General features: G+C 35.7%; 12 non-coding genes across 12 annotated transcripts; all 12 read left to right on the top strand.

Moving 5' to 3' along the window:
- Positions 1 to 259: 259 nt before the first annotated feature.
- LOC139509733 (5S ribosomal RNA) lies at positions 260 to 378 on the top strand. The gene has a single exon (XR_011661821.1). It is a non-coding gene; the product is annotated as a 5S ribosomal RNA (ribosomal RNA).
- A 139-nt stretch (positions 379 to 517) lies between these two features.
- LOC139509732 (5S ribosomal RNA) lies at positions 518 to 636 on the top strand. Its single transcript, XR_011661820.1, has one exon. It is a non-coding gene; the product is annotated as a 5S ribosomal RNA (ribosomal RNA).
- A 1971-nt stretch (positions 637 to 2607) lies between these two features.
- Positions 2608 to 2726, top strand: LOC139509731 (5S ribosomal RNA). The gene has a single exon (XR_011661819.1). It is a non-coding gene; the product is annotated as a 5S ribosomal RNA (ribosomal RNA).
- A 138-nt stretch (positions 2727 to 2864) lies between these two features.
- Positions 2865 to 2983, top strand: LOC139509730 (5S ribosomal RNA). Its single transcript, XR_011661818.1, has one exon. It is a non-coding gene; the product is annotated as a 5S ribosomal RNA (ribosomal RNA).
- Positions 2984 to 4942: 1959 nt separating this feature from the next.
- Positions 4943 to 5061, top strand: LOC139509729 (5S ribosomal RNA). Its single transcript, XR_011661817.1, has one exon. It is a non-coding gene; the product is annotated as a 5S ribosomal RNA (ribosomal RNA).
- A 138-nt stretch (positions 5062 to 5199) lies between these two features.
- On the top strand, positions 5200 to 5318 carry LOC139509728 (5S ribosomal RNA). Its single transcript, XR_011661816.1, has one exon. It is a non-coding gene; the product is annotated as a 5S ribosomal RNA (ribosomal RNA).
- A 1971-nt stretch (positions 5319 to 7289) lies between these two features.
- On the top strand, positions 7290 to 7408 carry LOC139509727 (5S ribosomal RNA). Its single transcript, XR_011661815.1, has one exon. It is a non-coding gene; the product is annotated as a 5S ribosomal RNA (ribosomal RNA).
- A 138-nt stretch (positions 7409 to 7546) lies between these two features.
- LOC139509726 (5S ribosomal RNA) lies at positions 7547 to 7665 on the top strand. The gene has a single exon (XR_011661814.1). It is a non-coding gene; the product is annotated as a 5S ribosomal RNA (ribosomal RNA).
- A 1971-nt stretch (positions 7666 to 9636) lies between these two features.
- On the top strand, positions 9637 to 9755 carry LOC139509724 (5S ribosomal RNA). Its single transcript, XR_011661813.1, has one exon. It is a non-coding gene; the product is annotated as a 5S ribosomal RNA (ribosomal RNA).
- A 138-nt stretch (positions 9756 to 9893) lies between these two features.
- On the top strand, positions 9894 to 10012 carry LOC139509723 (5S ribosomal RNA). Its single transcript, XR_011661812.1, has one exon. It is a non-coding gene; the product is annotated as a 5S ribosomal RNA (ribosomal RNA).
- Positions 10013 to 11983: 1971 nt separating this feature from the next.
- Positions 11984 to 12102, top strand: LOC139509721 (5S ribosomal RNA). Its single transcript, XR_011661810.1, has one exon. It is a non-coding gene; the product is annotated as a 5S ribosomal RNA (ribosomal RNA).
- A 138-nt stretch (positions 12103 to 12240) lies between these two features.
- Positions 12241 to 12359, top strand: LOC139509720 (5S ribosomal RNA). The gene has a single exon (XR_011661809.1). It is a non-coding gene; the product is annotated as a 5S ribosomal RNA (ribosomal RNA).
- Positions 12360 to 12865: the final 506 nt, after the last annotated feature.

Genomic DNA, 12865 nt, shown 5'->3' with positions numbered 1-12865 from the left:
AAATTGTTGCATGGTATTAGTCACAAATAAAATATAGCTTGTCCCATATTCTAAATCTCTCTGTCTTCTCTGCAATTTTTTTCTACTATAAAGTCCATGTGTACTTGCCTAGTTTTACTATCTTCCACTCTCTGGATCGTGCAGTAAGTGTTTAGTTTTGCTTCTATCTTAAACCTGAAATTTTTTTTTATACAAATTCTAGATCTGTTCAAAATTGCTACTTCCTAACTTTATATATCAAACATTTTGACACTTCTGTGTCTACGACCATATCACGTTGAAAACACCGGTTCTCGTCCGATCACCGAAGTTAAGCAACGTCGAGCCCGGTTAGTACTTGGATGGGTGACCGCCTGGGAATACCGGGTGTTGTAGACATTTTTTGTACCTATAATTTTGCATTTCTACCAAACAATTAATGTAAAGTTTTGCTTCTGAAAAAAATCTGTTTTATATAAATTTCTTTTCAAAAATGCTACTACCTAACCTTATATATCAAAAATTTTAACACTTCTGTGTCTACGACCATATCACGTTGAAAACACCGGTTCTCGTCCGATCACCGAAGTTAAGCAACGTCGAGCCCGGTTAGTACTTGGATGGGTGACCGCCTGGGAATACCGGGTGTTGTAGACATTTTTTTACTTATAATTTTGCATTCCTACCAAACATAATTGTTCTATGATTTTTTTTACTAATTTACTTGGATGTAATATTCAACATATCTAGCTATCAATGAATGAAGAAAACAGAAAATAAATCATTCATAAATTTATTTATTTTTCAATACCCATCTGCATGGTGAAATATTTTTACGTGAAATACATGCAAGTCAAGTTATATACACTTAAGAATTCCACTCCTTCCACATGCATGTGGCTACATATATATATTTTTTTTTTAAATTAGGTCGTCTGTGATAATATGGTATCCGCCTTTTGTCGTCATTTGAAATCGCCTCTTTCTTTTTGACCAGGGCTTATATGATTCACTATTTTTCTGAAAGAATTCTGATTAGCAAAAATTCATTATAGCAAAAACAAATAATAAACAATAAATACTAATTATAGCTTGTAAAGTTCCAGTAAAAAATTCGAATATTTGAAACGTCTTTCATCTCGGTCAAGGAAGTCCCGCTTTCGAAGTTTGCCATCTTTGTGTGCTTTCATATCGAAGGCAAAATCTAAATTTTTGGGAAGTCTCTTTATTTCTACGTATATCTGAAAGCAAAAACATATAAAGAAATGATTTTACTACAAAGGTATATCATTTTTACGGCACAATCTAGTTTTTGTGAAATAATACAACACGTTTTCTGATGAAGAATCGCACGAGAGAAATTGACAAGTTGTACATTAATCGTAAATATTTCTTTACTCGTGGTATTTTGTTTAATTCTTATGACATATTCTGAAAGAAAAATTCCTGCTGAAGATTTTCGTGTATGATTTATATATCAAAACGTACAATTTATTTGAAACAAATGATTAAAACTTGTCGAACAAGCACACAGATTTTCTTGTCGATCTGTTTGAATTAGATTGTCATGAAAGTTTAAGGGTGCTCTCGTCGAGGTCCGCGTTAGATAGATAATTACACTATGTCAGTGAGGTTTGGAAAACATTGTAATCTGTCGTTCATTCGCACACATCGTTCAACAACCAAAACCGCAAAATGTCAGACGCACCAGCACCAGTAGTAAAGACCCCAGCTAAGTCACCAAAGAAGAAAGTTGCAGCTAAACCAAAGAAAGTAGCTACTCATCCAAAATACAGCGAGATGGTCGGAAAGGCTATATCTGCTTTGAAAGAGCGTGGAGGCTCCAGCCGTCAAGCCATCCTTAAGTATATCTTAGCAAACTTCAGCGTTGGTAGCGATGCAAAAACAGTAAACACTCACTTGAAGTTAGCTCTGAAATCAGGAGTGAAGAGCAATAGCTTGAAACAGTCGAAGGGTACCGGCGCTTCTGGAAGCTTTAAGATTGGGGAAGTGGCTAAACCAGCTAAGAAACCAGCAAAGAAAGTAGTTAAACCTAAAGCCGCCAAGCCAAAGAAGGCAAAGACACCTACCAAAAAGACTGCCGCAAAGAAACCTGCAGCAAAGAAACCAGCAGGTGAAAAGAAAGCAGCTAAACCAAAAGCAAAGAAACCAGCTGCAAAGAAACCTGCTGCAAAACCTGCTGCCAAATCTGCAAAGAAAGCCACAAAATCTCCCAAGAAGACAAAGGCTGCAGCTAAACCAAAGAAGGCAAAGACACCAAAGAAGAAGTAAATAAAGGAAGCATCCTGATGCTTTTAAAGCTTAAACAGCCCTTTTAAGGGCTACCAAAATTTTTCAAAAAGAGTCTGAAATTGTTGCATGGTATTAGTCACAAATAAAATATAGCTTGTCCCATATTCTAAATCTCTCTGTCTTCTCTGCAATTTTTTTCTACTATAAAGTCCATGTGTACTTGCCTAGTTTTACTATCTTCCACTCTCTGGATCGTGCAGTAAGTGTTTAGTTTTGCTTCTATCTTAAACCTGAAATTTTTTTTTATACAAATTCTAGATCTGTTCAAAATTGCTACTTCCTAACTTTATATATCAAACATTTTGACACTTCTGTGTCTACGACCATATCACGTTGAAAACACCGGTTCTCGTCCGATCACCGAAGTTAAGCAACGTCGAGCCCGGTTAGTACTTGGATGGGTGACCGCCTGGGAATACCGGGTGTTGTAGACATTTTTTGTACCTATAATTTTGCATTTCTACCAAACAATTAATGTAAAGTTTTGCTTCTGAAAAAATCTGTTTTATATAAATTTCTTTTCAAAAATGCTACTACCTAACCTTATATATCAAAAATTTTAACACTTCTGTGTCTACGACCATATCACGTTGAAAACACCGGTTCTCGTCCGATCACCGAAGTTAAGCAACGTCGAGCCCGGTTAGTACTTGGATGGGTGACCGCCTGGGAATACCGGGTGTTGTAGACATTTTTTTACTTATAATTTTGCATTCCTACCAAACATAATTGTTCTATGATTTTTTTTACTAATTTACTTGGATGTAATATTCAACATATCTAGCTATCAATGAATGAAGAAAACAGAAAATAAATCATTCATAAATTTATTTATTTTTCAATACCCATCTGCATGGTGAAATATTTTTACGTGAAATACATGCAAGTCAAGTTATATACACTTAAGAATTCCACTCCTTCCACATGCATGTGGCTACATATATATATTTTTTTTTTAAATTAGGTCGTCTGTGATAATATGGTATCCGCCTTTTGTCGTCATTTGAAATCGCCTCTTTCTTTTTGACCAGGGCTTATATGATTCACTATTTTTCTGAAAGAATTCTGATTAGCAAAAATTCATTATAGCAAAAACAAATAATAAACAATAAATACTAATTATAGCTTGTAAAGTTCCAGTAAAAAATTCGAATATTTGAAACGTCTTTCATCTCGGTCAAGGAAGTCCCGCTTTCGAAGTTTGCCATCTTTGTGTGCTTTCATATCGAAGGCAAAATCTAAATTTTTGGGAAGTCTCTTTATTTCTACGTATATCTGAAAGCAAAAACATATAAAGAAATGATTTTACTACAAAGGTATATCATTTTTACGGCACAATCTAGTTTTTGTGAAATAATACAACACGTTTTCTGATGAAGAATCGCACGAGAGAAATTGACAAGTTGTACATTAATCGTAAATATTTCTTTACTCGTGGTATTTTGTTTAATTCTTATGACATATTCTGAAAGAAAAATTCCTGCTGAAGATTTTCGTGTATGATTTATATATCAAAACGTACAATTTATTTGAAACAAATGATTAAAACTTGTCGAACAAGCACACAGATTTTCTTGTCGATCTGTTTGAATTAGATTGTCATGAAAGTTTAAGGGTGCTCTCGTCGAGGTCCGCGTTAGATAGATAATTACACTATGTCAGTGAGGTTTGGAAAACATTGTAATCTGTCGTTCATTCGCACACATCGTTCAACAACCAAAACCGCAAAATGTCAGACGCACCAGCACCAGTAGTAAAGACCCCAGCTAAGTCACCAAAGAAGAAAGTTGCAGCTAAACCAAAGAAAGTAGCTACTCATCCAAAATACAGCGAGATGGTCGGAAAGGCTATATCTGCTTTGAAAGAGCGTGGAGGCTCCAGCCGTCAAGCCATCCTTAAGTATATCTTAGCAAACTTCAGCGTTGGTAGCGATGCAAAAACAGTAAACACTCACTTGAAGTTAGCTCTGAAATCAGGAGTGAAGAGCAATAGCTTGAAACAGTCGAAGGGTACCGGCGCTTCTGGAAGCTTTAAGATTGGGGAAGTGGCTAAACCAGCTAAGAAACCAGCAAAGAAAGTAGTTAAACCTAAAGCCGCCAAGCCAAAGAAGGCAAAGACACCTACCAAAAAGACTGCCGCAAAGAAACCTGCAGCAAAGAAACCAGCAGGTGAAAAGAAAGCAGCTAAACCAAAAGCAAAGAAACCAGCTGCAAAGAAACCTGCTGCCAAATCTGCAAAGAAAGCCACAAAATCTCCCAAGAAGACAAAGGCTGCAGCTAAACCAAAGAAGGCAAAGACACCAAAGAAGAAGTAAATAAAGGAAGCATCCTGATGCTTTTAAAGCTTAAACAGCCCTTTTAAGGGCTACCAAAATTTTTCAAAAAGAGTCTGAAATTGTTGCATGGTATTAGTCACAAATAAAATATAGCTTGTCCCATATTCTAAATCTCTCTGTCTTCTCTGCAATTTTTTTCTACTATAAAGTCCATGTGTACTTGCCTAGTTTTACTATCTTCCACTCTCTGGATCGTGCAGTAAGTGTTTAGTTTTGCTTCTATCTTAAACCTGAAATTTTTTTTTATACAAATTCTAGATCTGTTCAAAATTGCTACTTCCTAACTTTATATATCAAACATTTTGACACTTCTGTGTCTACGACCATATCACGTTGAAAACACCGGTTCTCGTCCGATCACCGAAGTTAAGCAACGTCGAGCCCGGTTAGTACTTGGATGGGTGACCGCCTGGGAATACCGGGTGTTGTAGACATTTTTTGTACCTATAATTTTGCATTTCTACCAAACAATTAATGTAAAGTTTTGCTTCTGAAAAAATCTGTTTTATATAAATTTCTTTTCAAAAATGCTACTACCTAACCTTATATATCAAAAATTTTAACACTTCTGTGTCTACGACCATATCACGTTGAAAACACCGGTTCTCGTCCGATCACCGAAGTTAAGCAACGTCGAGCCCGGTTAGTACTTGGATGGGTGACCGCCTGGGAATACCGGGTGTTGTAGACATTTTTTTACTTATAATTTTGCATTCCTACCAAACATAATTGTTCTATGATTTTTTTTACTAATTTACTTGGATGTAATATTCAACATATCTAGCTATCAATGAATGAAGAAAACAGAAAATAAATCATTCATAAATTTATTTATTTTTCAATACCCATCTGCATGGTGAAATATTTTTACGTGAAATACATGCAAGTCAAGTTATATACACTTAAGAATTCCACTCCTTCCACATGCATGTGGCTACATATATATATTTTTTTTTTAAATTAGGTCGTCTGTGATAATATGGTATCCGCCTTTTGTCGTCATTTGAAATCGCCTCTTTCTTTTTGACCAGGGCTTATATGATTCACTATTTTTCTGAAAGAATTCTGATTAGCAAAAATTCATTATAGCAAAAACAAATAATAAACAATAAATACTAATTATAGCTTGTAAAGTTCCAGTAAAAAATTCGAATATTTGAAACGTCTTTCATCTCGGTCAAGGAAGTCCCGCTTTCGAAGTTTGCCATCTTTGTGTGCTTTCATATCGAAGGCAAAATCTAAATTTTTGGGAAGTCTCTTTATTTCTACGTATATCTGAAAGCAAAAACATATAAAGAAATGATTTTACTACAAAGGTATATCATTTTTACGGCACAATCTAGTTTTTGTGAAATAATACAACACGTTTTCTGATGAAGAATCGCACGAGAGAAATTGACAAGTTGTACATTAATCGTAAATATTTCTTTACTCGTGGTATTTTGTTTAATTCTTATGACATATTCTGAAAGAAAAATTCCTGCTGAAGATTTTCGTGTATGATTTATATATCAAAACGTACAATTTATTTGAAACAAATGATTAAAACTTGTCGAACAAGCACACAGATTTTCTTGTCGATCTGTTTGAATTAGATTGTCATGAAAGTTTAAGGGTGCTCTCGTCGAGGTCCGCGTTAGATAGATAATTACACTATGTCAGTGAGGTTTGGAAAACATTGTAATCTGTCGTTCATTCGCACACATCGTTCAACAACCAAAACCGCAAAATGTCAGACGCACCAGCACCAGTAGTAAAGACCCCAGCTAAGTCACCAAAGAAGAAAGTTGCAGCTAAACCAAAGAAAGTAGCTACTCATCCAAAATACAGCGAGATGGTCGGAAAGGCTATATCTGCTTTGAAAGAGCGTGGAGGCTCCAGCCGTCAAGCCATCCTTAAGTATATCTTAGCAAACTTCAGCGTTGGTAGCGATGCAAAAACAGTAAACACTCACTTGAAGTTAGCTCTGAAATCAGGAGTGAAGAGCAATAGCTTGAAACAGTCGAAGGGTACCGGCGCTTCTGGAAGCTTTAAGATTGGGGAAGTGGCTAAACCAGCTAAGAAACCAGCAAAGAAAGTAGTTAAACCTAAAGCCGCCAAGCCAAAGAAGGCAAAGACACCTACCAAAAAGACTGCCGCAAAGAAACCTGCAGCAAAGAAACCAGCAGGTGAAAAGAAAGCAGCTAAACCAAAAGCAAAGAAACCAGCTGCAAAGAAACCTGCTGCAAAACCTGCTGCCAAATCTGCAAAGAAAGCCACAAAATCTCCCAAGAAGACAAAGGCTGCAGCTAAACCAAAGAAGGCAAAGACACCAAAGAAGAAGTAAATAAAGGAAGCATCCTGATGCTTTTAAAGCTTAAACAGCCCTTTTAAGGGCTACCAAAATTTTTCAAAAAGAGTCTGAAATTGTTGCATGGTATTAGTCACAAATAAAATATAGCTTGTCCCATATTCTAAATCTCTCTGTCTTCTCTGCAATTTTTTTCTACTATAAAGTCCATGTGTACTTGCCTAGTTTTACTATCTTCCACTCTCTGGATCGTGCAGTAAGTGTTTAGTTTTGCTTCTATCTTAAACCTGAAATTTTTTTTTATACAAATTCTAGATCTGTTCAAAATTGCTACTTCCTAACTTTATATATCAAACATTTTGACACTTCTGTGTCTACGACCATATCACGTTGAAAACACCGGTTCTCGTCCGATCACCGAAGTTAAGCAACGTCGAGCCCGGTTAGTACTTGGATGGGTGACCGCCTGGGAATACCGGGTGTTGTAGACATTTTTTGTACCTATAATTTTGCATTTCTACCAAACAATTAATGTAAAGTTTTGCTTCTGAAAAAATCTGTTTTATATAAATTTCTTTTCAAAAATGCTACTACCTAACCTTATATATCAAAAATTTTAACACTTCTGTGTCTACGACCATATCACGTTGAAAACACCGGTTCTCGTCCGATCACCGAAGTTAAGCAACGTCGAGCCCGGTTAGTACTTGGATGGGTGACCGCCTGGGAATACCGGGTGTTGTAGACATTTTTTTACTTATAATTTTGCATTCCTACCAAACATAATTGTTCTATGATTTTTTTTACTAATTTACTTGGATGTAATATTCAACATATCTAGCTATCAATGAATGAAGAAAACAGAAAATAAATCATTCATAAATTTATTTATTTTTCAATACCCATCTGCATGGTGAAATATTTTTACGTGAAATACATGCAAGTCAAGTTATATACACTTAAGAATTCCACTCCTTCCACATGCATGTGGCTACATATATATATTTTTTTTTTAAATTAGGTCGTCTGTGATAATATGGTATCCGCCTTTTGTCGTCATTTGAAATCGCCTCTTTCTTTTTGACCAGGGCTTATATGATTCACTATTTTTCTGAAAGAATTCTGATTAGCAAAAATTCATTATAGCAAAAACAAATAATAAACAATAAATACTAATTATAGCTTGTAAAGTTCCAGTAAAAAATTCGAATATTTGAAACGTCTTTCATCTCGGTCAAGGAAGTCCCGCTTTCGAAGTTTGCCATCTTTGTGTGCTTTCATATCGAAGGCAAAATCTAAATTTTTGGGAAGTCTCTTTATTTCTACGTATATCTGAAAGCAAAAACATATAAAGAAATGATTTTACTACAAAGGTATATCATTTTTACGGCACAATCTAGTTTTTGTGAAATAATACAACACGTTTTCTGATGAAGAATCGCACGAGAGAAATTGACAAGTTGTACATTAATCGTAAATATTTCTTTACTCGTGGTATTTTGTTTAATTCTTATGACATATTCTGAAAGAAAAATTCCTGCTGAAGATTTTCGTGTATGATTTATATATCAAAACGTACAATTTATTTGAAACAAATGATTAAAACTTGTCGAACAAGCACACAGATTTTCTTGTCGATCTGTTTGAATTAGATTGTCATGAAAGTTTAAGGGTGCTCTCGTCGAGGTCCGCGTTAGATAGATAATTACACTATGTCAGTGAGGTTTGGAAAACATTGTAATCTGTCGTTCATTCGCACACATCGTTCAACAACCAAAACCGCAAAATGTCAGACGCACCAGCACCAGTAGTAAAGACCCCAGCTAAGTCACCAAAGAAGAAAGTTGCAGCTAAACCAAAGAAAGTAGCTACTCATCCAAAATACAGCGAGATGGTCGGAAAGGCTATATCTGCTTTGAAAGAGCGTGGAGGCTCCAGCCGTCAAGCCATCCTTAAGTATATCTTAGCAAACTTCAGCGTTGGTAGCGATGCAAAAACAGTAAACACTCACTTGAAGTTAGCTCTGAAATCAGGAGTGAAGAGCAATAGCTTGAAACAGTCGAAGGGTACCGGCGCTTCTGGAAGCTTTAAGATTGGGGAAGTGGCTAAACCAGCTAAGAAACCAGCAAAGAAAGTAGTTAAACCTAAAGCCGCCAAGCCAAAGAAGGCAAAGACACCTACCAAAAAGACTGCCGCAAAGAAACCTGCAGCAAAGAAACCAGCAGGTGAAAAGAAAGCAGCTAAACCAAAAGCAAAGAAACCAGCTGCAAAGAAACCTGCTGCAAAACCTGCTGCCAAATCTGCAAAGAAAGCCACAAAATCTCCCAAGAAGACAAAGGCTGCAGCTAAACCAAAGAAGGCAAAGACACCAAAGAAGAAGTAAATAAAGGAAGCATCCTGATGCTTTTAAAGCTTAAACAGCCCTTTTAAGGGCTACCAAAATTTTTCAAAAAGAGTCTGAAATTGTTGCATGGTATTAGTCACAAATAAAATATAGCTTGTCCCATATTCTAAATCTCTCTGTCTTCTCTGCAATTTTTTTCTACTATAAAGTCCATGTGTACTTGCCTAGTTTTACTATCTTCCACTCTCTGGATCGTGCAGTAAGTGTTTAGTTTTGCTTCTATCTTAAACCTGAAATTTTTTTTTATACAAATTCTAGATCTGTTCAAAATTGCTACTTCCTAACTTTATATATCAAACATTTTGACACTTCTGTGTCTACGACCATATCACGTTGAAAACACCGGTTCTCGTCCGATCACCGAAGTTAAGCAACGTCGAGCCCGGTTAGTACTTGGATGGGTGACCGCCTGGGAATACCGGGTGTTGTAGACATTTTTTGTACCTATAATTTTGCATTTCTACCAAACAATTAATGTAAAGTTTTGCTTCTGAAAAAATCTGTTTTATATAAATTTCTTTTCAAAAATGCTACTACCTAACCTTATATATCAAAAATTTTAACACTTCTGTGTCTACGACCATATCACGTTGAAAACACCGGTTCTCGTCCGATCACCGAAGTTAAGCAACGTCGAGCCCGGTTAGTACTTGGATGGGTGACCGCCTGGGAATACCGGGTGTTGTAGACATTTTTTTACTTATAATTTTGCATTCCTACCAAACATAATTGTTCTATGATTTTTTTTACTAATTTACTTGGATGTAATATTCAACATATCTAGCTATCAATGAATGAAGAAAACAGAAAATAAATCATTCATAAATTTATTTATTTTTCAATACCCATCTGCATGGTGAAATATTTTTACGTGAAATACATGCAAGTCAAGTTATATACACTTAAGAATTCCACTCCTTCCACATGCATGTGGCTACATATATATATTTTTTTTTTAAATTAGGTCGTCTGTGATAATATGGTATCCGCCTTTTGTCGTCATTTGAAATCGCCTCTTTCTTTTTGACCAGGGCTTATATGATTCACTATTTTTCTGAAAGAATTCTGATTAGCAAAAATTCATTATAGCAAAAACAAATAATAAACAATAAATACTAATTATAGCTTGTAAAGTTCCAGTAAAAAATTCGAATATTTGAAACGTCTTTCATCTCGGTCAAGGAAGTCCCGCTTTCGAAGTTTGCCATCTTTGTGTGCTTTCATATCGAAGGCAAAATCTAAATTTTTGGGAAGTCTCTTTATTTCTACGTATATCTGAAAGCAAAAACATATAAAGAAATGATTTTACTACAAAGGTATATCATTTTTACGGCACAATCTAGTTTTTGTGAAATAATACAACACGTTTTCTGATGAAGAATCGCACGAGAGAAATTGACAAGTTGTACATTAATCGTAAATATTTCTTTACTCGTGGTATTTTGTTTAATTCTTATGACATATTCTGAAAGAAAAATTCCTGCTGAAGATTTTCGTGTATGATTTATATATCAAAACGTACAATTTATTTGAAACAAATGATTAAAACTTGTCGAACAAGCACACAGATTTTCTTGTCGATCTGTTTGAATTAGATTGTCATGAAAGTTTAAGGGTGCTCTCGTCGAGGTCCGCGTTAGATAGATAATTACACTATGTCAGTGAGGTTTGGAAAACATTGTAATCTGTCGTTCATTCGCACACATCGTTCAACAACCAAAACCGCAAAATGTCAGACGCACCAGCACCAGTAGTAAAGACCCCAGCTAAGTCACCAAAGAAGAAAGTTGCAGCTAAACCAAAGAAAGTAGCTACTCATCCAAAATACAGCGAGATGGTCGGAAAGGCTATATCTGCTTTGAAAGAGCGTGGAGGCTCCAGCCGTCAAGCCATCCTTAAGTATATCTTAGCAAACTTCAGCGTTGGTAGCGATGCAAAAACAGTAAACACTCACTTGAAGTTAGCTCTGAAATCAGGAGTGAAGAGCAATAGCTTGAAACAGTCGAAGGGTACCGGCGCTTCTGGAAGCTTTAAGATTGGGGAAGTGGCTAAACCAGCTAAGAAACCAGCAAAGAAAGTAGTTAAACCTAAAGCCGCCAAGCCAAAGAAGGCAAAGACACCTACCAAAAAGACTGCCGCAAAGAAACCTGCAGCAAAGAAACCAGCAGGTGAAAAGAAAGCAGCTAAACCAAAAGCAAAGAAACCAGCTGCAAAGAAACCTGCTGCAAAACCTGCTGCCAAATCTGCAAAGAAAGCCACAAAATCTCCCAAGAAGACAAAGGCTGCAGCTAAACCAAAGAAGGCAAAGACACCAAAGAAGAAGTAAATAAAGGAAGCATCCTGATGCTTTTAAAGCTTAAACAGCCCTTTTAAGGGCTACCAAAATTTTTCAAAAAGAGTCTGAAATTGTTGCATGGTATTAGTCACAAATAAAATATAGCTTGTCCCATATTCTAAATCTCTCTGTCTTCTCTGCAATTTTTTTCTACTATAAAGTCCATGTGTACTTGCCTAGTTTTACTATCTTCCACTCTCTGGATCGTGCAGTAAGTGTTTAGTTTTGCTTCTATCTTAAACCTGAAATTTTTTTTTATACAAATTCTAGATCTGTTCAAAATTGCTACTTCCTAACTTTATATATCAAACATTTTGACACTTCTGTGTCTACGACCATATCACGTTGAAAACACCGGTTCTCGTCCGATCACCGAAGTTAAGCAACGTCGAGCCCGGTTAGTACTTGGATGGGTGACCGCCTGGGAATACCGGGTGTTGTAGACATTTTTTGTACCTATAATTTTGCATTTCTACCAAACAATTAATGTAAAGTTTTGCTTCTGAAAAAATCTGTTTTATATAAATTTCTTTTCAAAAATGCTACTACCTAACCTTATATATCAAAAATTTTAACACTTCTGTGTCTACGACCATATCACGTTGAAAACACCGGTTCTCGTCCGATCACCGAAGTTAAGCAACGTCGAGCCCGGTTAGTACTTGGATGGGTGACCGCCTGGGAATACCGGGTGTTGTAGACATTTTTTTACTTATAATTTTGCATTCCTACCAAACATAATTGTTCTATGATTTTTTTTACTAATTTACTTGGATGTAATATTCAACATATCTAGCTATCAATGAATGAAGAAAACAGAAAATAAATCATTCATAAATTTATTTATTTTTCAATACCCATCTGCATGGTGAAATATTTTTACGTGAAATACATGCAAGTCAAGTTATATACACTTAAGAATTCCACTCCTTCCACATGCATGTGGCTACATATATATATTTTTTTTTTAAATTAGGTCGTCTGTGATAATATGGTATCCGCCTTTTGTCGTCATTTGAAATCGCCTCTTTCTTTTTGACCAGGGCTTATATGATTCACTATTTTTCTGAAAGAATTCTGATTAGCAAAAATTCATTATAGCAAAAACAAATAATAAACAATAAATACTAATTATAGCTTGTAAAGTTCCAGTAAAAAATTCGAATATTTGAAACGTCTTTCATCTCGGTCAAGGAAGTCCCGCTTTCG

Source organism: Mytilus edulis, unplaced genomic scaffold (assembly GCF_963676685.1).
Source record: "Mytilus edulis unplaced genomic scaffold, xbMytEdul2.2 SCAFFOLD_914, whole genome shotgun sequence".
Lineage (NCBI taxonomy): Eukaryota > Metazoa > Mollusca > Bivalvia > Mytilida > Mytilidae > Mytilus > Mytilus edulis.
The sequence above is the reverse complement of the archived record's forward strand: the minus strand, read 5'-3'. Positions and strand labels throughout refer to the sequence as shown.